We start from the raw sequence: 12,762 nt of genomic DNA, 5'->3' as shown, positions 1-12,762 counted from the left end.
GTGTGCTGCTGTCCAGGGAGCCTGATCTCCCTGCCGCTCTCCTGTGAGCAGGTAAAGAGACTGTCTCCCCTGAGCCTCCGCGTGATGGAGGAGGTGGTCTCCTCTCACCTGCTTCTTCCCTCTTGTTTAAGGTATTTTCATGGGCGAATGGAAGTCTCTATGACTCACGGGTGTCTAAGCAGCCAGCGCTTGAGCCGTTGTTCCTGACGATGCGTTGCCTCCTAGGATGGGTTTTACTCAGAGGTTTCCATAGGAACTGTTCTGGCCCCCATGTTACTTTCGCGACCATGGTTTGGCAACACAAAGAAATTGCTGAACTAAGATTCTTGTTGCCAAGATTACACTGAAGAAAAGCATTTGTGAGGCAGCCTTCCTGGACCATCCCCCCTCATCTTCAGGCAGATTTCCCCTCACTCTTTTTGGTTGCTGTTACTGAACATTGGATACACTTGGCCCTGGGATTCCCGATAGAGTGTTGCTATTGACACGTCTCCCAGGCTTGCAGTACACTGCCGGAGATCTGGGCAGGGTCTAGGGCTCCCTTTATTAGCACCTACTGGGTGGGTCTAGGCTCTGAGAGATGCATAGGAGATGTGGATTATCCTAGGTTGACCCTGAAGTCATCACCAGAAACTTGATGTCAAGAGATAATTCCCTTCCTTAATGTTTCCTTCTGTCGCTCTGGTTTTGGAAAGCAGGGACTGAGGAACTGTGGTCACCATCTCCAGCTTGGTGGGGGCTCCCCCACCTGTCTCCCATTCCTGGGCAATCAACTACATAAATGAGCAAGACATTCCTTCAATGTCTCCCATTCCTGTCTCCTGTCCCATTATCTTCCTTGAGGGATCTAAGCTAGGAAATAGCTAAGTATCTGTTCTCTTTCGATCTTGAGTGTTACTAGCAGAAACAATTCATTTTCTTATGATTTTGTCATTAATTCTGGTGAAGAAGTCAATGTAAGTTGGAGCCTTTTGGAAGTTTGAAGGGCATTTGGTTTAGGAGCATACCGCTAAGTTCTCTGGGAAGAATGATAGGAAAACACCATACTAAATCCACCGTCAACAGAGGTAGGTAGCTTCTTATCAGCAGGTGGGGAGAGACGTGTTCTCTACCAAGCACCTACTGTGTCCCAGGGGAGGCATTTCCTTTCTTTTTTTTTTTTTAAAGATTTATTTATTTATGCATACAAGGGCTGGGATACAGGCCAGAGATGCGGGGGGCTGGGGGTGGGGTGAGAAGATTCACCAGAGACAGAGTGGGGAACAGAACAGGCAGACTGACCGAAATACACTGCTGAGGGGAGCAGTGGGCGAGTCAGGAGAGGTCTGCTGCACCATGTGGGTTGCTCCCTGGCCAATTGGGAATCGAACTTGTGCTGCAGAGGCTGCAGATTGCTTTATAATACGGTGCTTTACCCCTTTCGCCACCAGGGAGGCCTCGAGGCATTTCCTTTCTGTCCCAGTAACTCTGAGGTGTTACACTCACATCCCACAGAGGGGAAGTTAACTGCAAAGTAGTTGCTCATTTATGTATTTGATTGCCCAGGAGACACCGATCTAAGTGATGGTGATGGAAAAATGATACACACAGGCATGTTAGCTGCCCTAACGCCCATCGATGCTCCTACTCTGGTCCTCAAAAGACCAGACTCTTCACTGACGCTGGATTTCCAGCTCAGTGCTCATCCTGCTACAAGCTGTGCTGCCCTCTCTGGACGCTGGCTCCTGGCAGGCCACCTGCGGCTCAGGTTGGAAACGGGACAGGAATGCCAGGCTGTGTCTCACTTGCTTCCTGCTGTGACAGGACAGCTCCACACCTGGTGACTCATCATCTCAGAGCACGTGTCATCACGTGAGTTGTCATGCAGGAGACATCACACCCTTCTGGTCCTGAGCTGATTAAGCCCTTTTCCATGCATTATCTCAAGTAGCAGCACGGGGCCACGATCTCGTGAGACCTCACTGGTTGATGAATGAGGAAACTGGGTGATTTGTCTGAGTCTCACATCACTGAATGCACAAGCTGTTCCTGTCTTGTAACTCCAAGTTCAAAGAACCGGCAATTAAGAGGCATTTCCTCTACACGTTACATATATTACATCACATAACCGTTATCTGGCGAGGGATGAAACAAAGATTGGACCTCGGTCCCTTGATTTCAAGGCTTTATCTCTTTTCACGTCATCTCTTTCTCAGAAGCTACGCTCATCTATCTTCATGACCAACCACATCACCATTTCAAGCACCCAGAATATGAAAAATGGTGGAAAAAATTGGTGCTATTATATTTCTTTTTAGATAGGAGGGTCCAAGACTCATAGAGTGATGATCCTGCCTGGGTTCAAAGAGCTTGTGAGTGGCAGAGAGAGGACCAGACAGAGGCTTTCTGGTTCTCAGTCAAGGTAGGGCTGCCCCTTCGTTCTAGCCTCCTAGACTTTAGTACCAAAAATTTGAGAAAACAAAGCTGCTCAACACTAACACAAATTCTCTAACTTTTCATGCCTAATAGCTACTTCAGGAACTTTGACATGGTGATAGCAGTGAGAAATGTTTCTCAAAGAATGAGAGGTTTAACAGGTTACATTTACTAACCTCGGCTAACTCCCTTACTTTCATCTCTCAGGCTGAGTTGCCTGCTTTCCCGGGAGAACAGAACCATCATTTCGCTAGCATGTTTTCCAGACCTCACCAAGCAAGCTTATGCCAGGGATGAATTATTCTTCTATGTCCATTTAGAAACTTCCTCCTTGTCTTCAACACAAGCTCTGAAGAAAACCCAAGTCCTCTACCAACCACCTGCCTTTCCTACCTGGCCAGGTGTAGGTTCCTTTACTGCTGAGTTTCTGTTCTGCCATGTGCTGTCCTCAGGCTGAGAGTGTACATTATTGCCTAGATGTCCACTGCTCTACTGGCATCACTGGATCATGAGTTTGGAACACACATGTGTCCATCTATTTGTTCCTAGCAGTCAGTACAGGGGAGTGCGTACAAGAAATAAATGAGCTAGTAGATACACAGGTGAATAGATGATGGGTTGAATTAACACATCAATGAATAGAGAAGGGAATAACATATTGCATTAGCTAAAGTCTTAATTTATTTCTTTAAATATAGACACTACTCACTGGGCATATTTCAATGACTTGATTAGAAAGAGACAGACAAGTGGATAGATCTACGAAGCCTACCTAGCTTGAACATACCTATATTTATATCTATGCTTGGATCAACTTATGTTAAGTTGATACCCACAAAAAGTTATAAATCAATCACCTGGAGCGCACATGAAGAGATTACTGCTAACATTTTAGTGTCTATGCTTCTAAAACTTTCTGTATCCAGAATGACACAGTGCTATTAACGTGTGAGCCATTTTGCCCTTCTTTTACTTTCACTGTGCCTTCTGATTTACCTTTTGTCTCAAATGAACGTGTTTCTAGTTTATCATCAGAGAAAGCACATTTTAACATCTTGTTTTTCATATTAAAAATGTAATACTTCTTAGGTTTTCCCTTACATTGACATAAAAAATTACTGCTGAGAGTAGCTGAAATCTGTGAAGGAGTCCTATGTTCAACATAATGTTCTAAGCTTCTACATGCACTAAGTCACTTAGTCAGAACAACTTCATAAGGTTAGGGTTATTGTCACCTACATTGCATTTATGAAGAAATGAGACACACAGTTTCAAGTAGCCTGTTCAATGTCACCCAGCAGACAAGGTAGCAATGATAACTTGATTGATGAACAGGGAGAAGAGATCTAACATTTATTATCTCATTTAATCCCTCTTTTTATTCCATGAAGCAGAGTGTTAGTATCTCCCCTGACCACGGAAACTGTGGCACTGAGAATTGTCAGTAATCATGGTTCTTCTGGACTTAAGAGCTGGCCTCACCTAGTGCAAACTCCATAATCTTCACGTAACAGCATATATGGTAGTTCATCCATTCAGATATTTATTTACTGATGTCAATTTGTTTGCTTGTTTGCAAATATAAACATTAATTGGCAGGGCAGATATGGTTTATGCAAACAGGCACATAACAGGCAGTAATGGCTTTGCCCAGATTGCTGTCTAATCCTGTTTTCTCACTTTAACATATCAGGTAGAATTTGAATCCTTTATTTTTGAAGATTAAATCTAATGTGATAATGTGTACAAATACACACAGCACACGATTTGGCATGTGCTAGGAGCTTAGTTCATGTTCACTGAGCATTTGCAAAACCTTGGTGAATTGCTTTAAACAAAGGGGGCACTGATCCAGAGATGTGTTACTTTCCCTTATATCAAAGCAAGAGTATCACTGCTGAAACTAAAAATATGAAATCTTCTCTTCTTTTTTAACTAAATTTTTTAATCAAAATATAATTAAAAAAAACGAGTCTCCTAAGGAGAATGTCTTATTTTTTGCAGCATAGTAAACTAGACAATCTGATTGAATCTTCCTCAGGACATAATTAAAAAAAAAAAACAACCAAAAGTTATTTGAATTAATTGCTGGAAAACTTAAGAACTTCTCAGAGAGGGTCCAGTATTTACATGAAGGTGAGAACCTAGACCGTGAAGCCCAACACTGAGCCAGGCCTCTCTGCGAAGGCTTTGCTGACGTAGGGGAAAATGGCCTCACAGAGCTGGTGGACTTGAAATGCATACCAGCTGTTCTAGCCCAGGGAGAGTCTAGAAGGAGACCCTGTCCCATGTGAAACTAGGCTCTAAAGCACTGCAGTGTCCACGGGACATGGGTTAGGGGTCAGCCTGCCTTTGCAGTCTCAGACAATGGTGTGCAGGGAATAGGGCAGGGCAGTGTGTCCCTCTGAAAATTTATAGGCACACATGGGGTTTCAGCCTAGCAAACACCCTTTAAACCTGGGGATCTAGTGTAAATATGTTCTTTTTGTACTTTCTTTGGGCACCTGACAAAAGTAAACACAAATTCTTTCTAGAAGAGTTTACTTTCAATCCAGGCCTCAAACCATTGCCACGCATTAATTTCTAAGAAAATGTGCATATAGACAGAAACACACCAGAAAACCTGTATGATACCAGAGCACCAAAGTAAGAAATGGGAGAAACAAAAGAACAGCTGTTCAATCCTTAGATGTTAAAATGCTCAATGTCTGTGTACTCAGCACGCCCATAATGCTTGCATAAAAAGGAGCATCTTTAAGGAAGGAAGGAGAGACACCATAAAACTAATCAAGATTTGGAAAATGAATTGTATTATTGGTTTAACACAACTTAGATACAAGTAAAGAGAATGAATTAACAAACTGAAAGATGGGTCTTTAAAGCACAGCATTCAGAATTCAGGATCTCACAAAGCAACAGAAACTGTGAAGGAGACTTTGCGAAGTGCAGTTAGGAGATAGCGGTCTGATGTATGTCTAATCAGAGTTTAAGAAGGAAATGAATATTTGAGGAGATAATGGCTTAGGGTGTTCAGAAATGGTGAAAAACATTAAATCGAGAAGCAGGATGTCTAGTGGATCAGGATAAATAAGAAGAAATTCACACCTAGACACATAGTGAAACTGCAGGAAACTGAAGACAAAGTTTGCCAATGTGTGTGCACTGAAGTTGAGCCTAATATTTACATTAAAGAGCAAACATTCAAGAGCCAATTCATTGATGAAGTACCAGCCAGGGGATATAAAGTCATAGACACTATGAATTACTGGAGAGTAATACTGATTGGGGTTTATGTGATTGACTGGGGTAGATACTTTAATCATCACACAGAAGAGAAAAACCTGAGAAAAAGTCAACTGTGTAAAGAAACTTTGTTTACGACAGAGGTGATGTTGCAGATCAGAGCTGAAGGGATAGACTTTTTAATATATATAGTTGAATAAAATGCTTATACGTATGGAAATAAATTGACACCCCACCATCCCTAGTTCACAACATACACAAATTAATCAAGTCCAAGCTGATTAAAGGTCCAACAGTGAAAGGCAATTTTTATGATGTCTGAAATTCAATACAGGAAGAGATCTTAAATTACTATAAGAAGCTATCTTAGTTCAACATAGACAGCTATCTTAATAATATCAGGGTAGGGAAATATTTTTATAAAAGTAGATACAATGAACAAGTCATAAGGAAAAGTTTGATAAGCTCAACTGCCTCAAAACTATGGCTACCCAAAAACAAAACAAAACCAAACAAAATACAAAACCCAAGAAAACAAAACAAACAAACAAACAAAAAAACCCAAAACAACAAATCCACCAAAAGCAAATGAAAACTGAAGTCTCAAGATGGAAAAAATGCACAAAATAAATAAACAGCTCTTATAAATCATATTGATTTATAAATATGATTTAAAAAGCAAAAATGAGAGAAGAGCGGGCAAAAGATTTGAACAAGCACCGTGAGTAGACGAGAGACATTTCATCAGAAGAGAAGATCTGAAAGGATGCAAACCACATTCTTAACAAAAGGTCAGAGAAAACCACTCACGCATTTGGTAGACATTGTCATGGCCTGTTTTGGGGGTTGATGGGACCTCGAAGCGACTGGGTCACACACACTCGTGGGAGTGTGTCAGGGCCTGGTAACTTGGGGAACGGCGACACTGTCTAGAGAAATAGGAGCTACACTTACCCTGTGTCCCAGAACTCAGGCCTGAGGAGACATTACTTTGTACAGATTCTCTTGTAGATACGCCCTGACACTAACTAGAACGTTCTTAGCAGCATGGGTATAAATAAAAGCTGAAAAGCAACTCATATGTTTATGGCCTGGAAAGTGAGTGAATACATAGGATCATATGCACACAAGCGCATGTTATAGAGCCACCAAGTTGAAGGACTTCTGACTATTCACAGTAGCGTAGATCATTTTGGGAAGGTGAACTGAAGCATCATTAGATTGTAGAGCAATCCTAGGTGCTCTTACTCATCCTTCAGTAGGCCACACTGTTCCAGGCACTGCTGTAAATGTTTTCTGGTTTTTTTTTTAAGATTTATTTATTTATTTATGCATACAAGAACTGGGGTACAGGCCAGAGGTGGGGGAGGTGAGAGGATTCCCCAGAGACAGAGTGGGGAGCAGAACAGGCAGATCCACTGAAATACACTGCTGAGGGGAGCAGTGGGGAGTCAGGAGAGGTCTGCTGCACCCTGTGGGTAGCTCCCTGGCTGGGATTGAACTGGTGCTGCAGAGGCTATGGATAGCTTCACAGTGAGGTGCTTAACCCCTTGTGCTACCATGGAGGCTCCTGCAAATGTCTTCTATGAAGTTGCTCATTTAACTTTCACAGAACTCTACAAGGTAGGCACTGTTATTACTTCCATTTTGTGCTTAAGAAACAAGCCACTAAGTCCACCAGAATCTCACAGCACAGAGCTGCTCAACCAGTTGTCAAAGCTCAGGTATTTGGGGCTCAAAATACACTCTGTAGTAAGTTTCTTTGGGACTAAAATTCAAAACTTAGCAAAACCAAACAGGTTATTTTTCATGATGCAAACATTTGCGGCAAAGCTAAAAACGAAAGCAAGTTGCACGAATTACACAAACTTCTGGACAGTTGTCCCCTGTGGGGGTTGTTGGGGGGGGGGGAAACATCAAAGTGGGGGCACTTTTTACAAAGACTGCAAACAAGGGCACATATCTTAAGAATTTTATCATCCTTTATGCCTTCTGCATATTTCATGAGTCTTTTGTTACTAATCAATATTTAAAGCAATTGAAGGAAATAAGGGGAGAACAGGAACCCCTGCCAAAGAGAGCAAACACGTCATGGTTTTGCCTCATAAAACATCTCAGATCTTTGCCTGTAAAGTCCTTAGGAAAGTCCACAGATGCTGATCTGGACACAGGATTTCCATTCAAAAGAATTTCTGCTGAAACAAACAAGAGCCACAAATGGCAGCACCAACACCTGCGGCTGCAGCCTGACCCAGGGCAGCACCGCGGGCAGCAACCCTGGCCTGCCACATGGGGACGTCAGCTTTGCCACCTAAAGTCAAGCGTTTGCCTCCTCTGGTTCCAGCCTGCGGCCAGCAAGGGCATCAGGAAATGTGGGAACCGGCATCCCCCATCCATCACACACAGCCAAGAAATTCTTTTTTCATTTACTTAGAATCTGTCTTTAAGCAACATCTTCAAACCATCAACCACTTTAATGTTATCCTTTATATTCAATCCGGATGGCGCTTTCCCAGTGGCTGTAATTACTTAAGAAAACCAACCCTGCTCTCTCCTTCATTTGTTGCTCTATAACACCCCATTATCCCCCAAACTCAGCTTAGTCACCCTCTCCATTCTGGATGTCTCCCCCAGGGTTTGCCCCCACACAGAATAAACATGTACTCCTCTGTGCCCCTCAGCACTCTGCACACACTTGGCCTAAAGGACCCCTCATTAGCACCCTGCTCCCTGCTATTCATTGTTCATCATCGCCATCCTCATCTGGAATGTGCCTTAAGGTGGGCTTTCTAGTCACATGAATCTCTAAATTGTGTCTGAATACCTACCCGAAGGGGCTTGCACACAGGAAGTCACACATGTGATGATGAAACAGTGAGCAGTGTCTGACCTGGGCATCTCTTGCTGCCTAACACACCCCTCCTGGCGTATGCCAGCGGTCAGCACTGCCACCGCCCATACAAGGTATGGGAGGGGAGACATGGACGCACCTCTGTATGGGGAGTCCCCAGGTCATAATGCTCTACATCGCGGGGGGAGACACTGTGTCAACCTTCAGAAAGTCCAGTCTGCTCTGACATGTGTGGGGTCCCCTGTGCCAGGCCCGGGGTGAGATATACCGTGTTCATTACATCTCTTCATCTTCTCAACAGCCCTTTGAGTCAGGGGCTATTTTGGCTTCTGTTTAATAGATGAAGGGAGTGAGGCCCAGGACGGCTAAATAATTGCTTACGTTGTCACAGCCGGGAGTGCGGGCCTGAGATTCCCACAGGTCACTTCAAAGCCCACCCTTTAGTTCACTGAAGTATTCGGATGGGGCTAAACAAACATGTGACTTTAATATCTCCTTTCTCGGATTAACGCAGCAGAATCCCTTTTAAGCTCTTTGTATCTTGAAAAATATTCTCCCCTCTCCGTTGTAACAGGGAGGCCGGAAGGCAAGCAGAGACGAGGCTTTTCTACTTGACTTTTAGCCTTTGATCAAAACCCCTCTGTTCTTGGCTGCCACGTGCTCTCTCTGGACCTGGAATTTTGAAATTCCAGGCAGCCCGGTCTCCAGGAAATCCTCCATTCTCTTTCCAACGGGTGCATTTTCCAGGACCTCTTGATATGGGCTCCAAATCACACCCACCCCAAGCCTTCAGACATCTCCTCCCCTTTCTGGCATCAGGGCCATTTGGACATGACCACAGATTCCATGAGGTCAACCTCCCTCTCTTTCTGCATCTTAGCTGTGGGGAAATGTTGGGTGTACGTAAAATAGAACAGGCAAGTGACCGCTGCTTTGGCCTCCATGAAGGCCCCAACCACCCATGCCAGGCCTTCTTCCGAGTTCTCTGTGTGTTCACATAATCAAATCTATGCTCTCATTGTAAACTGCCATCGGGACTCAGCCCCCCAAACACTTGCTTGCCTCAAAAAACCCCTTGGGGGTAGCTGGTTTTGCTTCTTGCCATTAACAAAACACAGCATCTTAACGTTGGGGCCTGGTTATATTACTGGAATTTGTCAGATTTTTCTTTCATGAGTTGTGTTGTTTTCCAGCAGTGGAAGAACATAAAATCTGAGCTGCCTAATGATGGGAGGTTGCGTGGCTGTAACGATGGCTTCAGTCACAGTGGAAAATACTTATGACAGAGTGAGCTTCAAAATTAGAACGCACAGTTGTGTAAGAATGTCTAAAAGGAAACATGCAGCAACGCTGAGGACGTGTGTGGTTGTCAGTGGTCATCTATACATACACACGGATGCATATTTGGGGAACTCTGCACAGACTTAGTGAGTGTACACTGCGGTCACATTACTGATATGATAACAAACTCAAATAGGAAAATAAGTCACAGCCTTCGTTCTACCTGCTGACATTTCAAAAAGTCCAGCCGTGCGGACAGTCTGCAGGACCCCAAGTTTGTTCAGCTGGCAGTTACCCAAGCGGCCGTCAGCAAGTCAAGTGAGCTGCTTCCATCACCCGCTGCAATTCCCAGGACGGGAGAAAGATGTCAATCCTAAACCCTCCCTTCCCCAGTGCTGCCCGGGGCCGTGAGCCCCGTCCCGGGCCACCACGGCCGCGGCTCCAGCAAAGGACGCAGCGGCGGCAGAGTCTGCAGCCTCTGTCAGCGCTCGTCCTGCATCTCCGCTGTGTTCTTCACAGCTTGTAGCTTTTTAATTACCAGCCTACCACAAAGCTGAATCCTACTTAGGCGGCTCTCATAGCACCAGAGGACAGGCCTGGTTGGCCCGAGAGCTGGGCCCTAATTACTTCTGGGTAAGTAGAAGGCAGCTGAGCTGACTACCCTGTTGGGTGCAGACTCTGATCTCAGGATGCCAAAATTGCTGCTTTCCATGTCCCCAAGATTCAGTGGGATTTACACTTATTAATTCCTGCAAATCAAAACGAAGTTACTCCCTAAGGTGGAAGGCAGGGGTTGTTCACATACATTATGAGAGAAAAGAACGATCTGAAGTTTACAGAGTTTTATCCTGCACGCGCCCCGATAGGGGGAGGGTCACCTATGGGGCCTCTTCTGTGGGCCGGACATTGAGCTGGGGCCTTTCCAGGGGCGCTGATAAGCATGCGCACTCACTCAGATATGCCTCTCATGGGCAAACCACCACTCAGTTTGCGAATGTGACCCTGGAGAGAAACACGCAGAGGCGAGGATCGTGGCTCTCGCAGGCAGTTCAGCATGGCGCGGCAATGAGGGGCTTTAGAGTCCGAGATGGGGCTTCTCTCCTGATGCTGAATTGGCCTCCCTGCGGGACCCCAGCAGGAGATCTTATGGGGCGATGCAGAAGGGGCTGTCCTGTTGAGCAGCCAGATGGGGCGGGAGAGACCCTCACACAAAATACCCAGTCGAGGCTGGGCTTCTAGGAGCTGGTCAGCAAGGTTCTAGCCTCCTTCCCCGTCCACCCTCATGACTCGACCCTGAATTCAAGTGAGAGAGCGGCGGGGAAGGATGTTACTTTGCTTGGCGAGCCGTCTGGCGACTCGAAGCTGGCTTCGCAGCTGTCACCACCAGGAGGAACTTCTTGGGCTTTTTAAACTCGCTGCCTCAGAAAGTAGTAAGTCCTGTATTTTAAGATTATTCGAGAAAAGTCCCCATGCGTTGGTAAGGGCGGGAGCTTGAAGTCCTTACATATAGGGCTCTGTCTTTCTAACTCTATTGTTTTGTTTGTATCATCAAAACTCTTTCCAAAATCGATGAACAGGAGCGATCAGTTCCCAGATGCAACAAAAGAAGGAGCAGGCTACATCGGCTAATTTGATGGAAACTGCCCCGTGTTACACGTGTCAAGAAGCTCACCGCTGGGTGTCCAGAGCCCTGGGAAGCACCCACCTCGAGTATGAAAGTATTATGTTTAATCCTGGCACTAAAACTGCCCCATAAAACTTTATAGATAACGACTAATATGTCCAACAGCAAGGTCAAGATAAACTGGCGGATAAAACACAAGGCCGCCAGACCTACCCAATTCCTCAGCACCAGGGACTGGGGCTACTTTGGGTTTGAGGAGGTAATTCTAGGCATGCACTGAGCGCCATATCCCCAGTAACATCTGGGGCGGCGCCTGGTCGTTAAACACTGATATTTCTGCAGTGAAACCTGCACGTCCACACTGAGTGGGATGTATGAGGAGCTCGCACTGCTTTGCCCCACTGCAGCTTTTAGGCTCAAATCAGTCGTGAACACATCTCAGGCTTTGGAAGCCTTTTGACTTTGGATTTATAGATAAGAGATTGTTAGCCTGACTTAGGTACCAGTCTTAAGACATTGCAATTTTGAAGACAAATTCATAAATGTGGGACAATAATCACTATAAAAATTATTGAATGGATGAATGAATTGGTTTCCCAATGGGAGAAGATTTTACGTATTATACATCTGATAAGTGGTTAATATCCAAAGTGTACAATGAAATCATAAAACTCAACAATAAAAAACAAGCAGTATTATTTAAAAATGGGCAGAAGGTCTGAATAGACACTTCTCCAAAGAAGATGAACAGATGGCCAAGAGGGACACGAGAAGATGTTCATTATCTCTTACTAGAGAAATGCAAAGCAAAACAAGATCTCGCCTCGAACCTGTGAGAATGGTTATTAACCCCAAAGCAAGGAACAACAGGTGTTGGAGAGGAGGTAGAAAAGGAAAATGTCAGGCTTTTCTGCCCTCCCGCCATCAGGATAGATGATGGATCCTTGAGGTCCTGAATGCACACCTGATGGCGGCACCTGGAGTAGGGTGTGGGCCTAGGTAGATGGGATTCACCTGGGCTGAGACTGGGTTTTTAAGGGTGGCGTCACGGGGACACCAGCAGAAGCCGAAAGAGAAGCAGAGAAGCAGAAGCAGAAGCAGAGATCACCGGAGAGCCCAGATAGAGTGAGGATTTGCTGGGGGCTGGGAGGCCTGCCAGCCTCCCGGCCCCCCAGCACCCCTGCCTGCTATGTACCTGGTAATCCCAATACAAAACCTGCAAAACCACTGAGGACTCTGACTCCTCCTTTACCTGGTCTGCTGGATCAGAAAACCTGCTCAGTGGTCATTCCTGCCCTTTACAGAAGGGAATCCCATTCACCGTGAATGGGAATATAAATTGGTGCAG

The sequence above is a fragment of the Talpa europaea genome, assembly GCF_964194135.1.
Source record: "Talpa europaea genome assembly, chromosome: 5".
Taxonomy (NCBI): domain Eukaryota; kingdom Metazoa; phylum Chordata; class Mammalia; order Eulipotyphla; family Talpidae; genus Talpa; species Talpa europaea.
The sequence above is the reverse complement of the archived record's forward strand: the minus strand, read 5'-3'. Positions refer to the sequence as shown.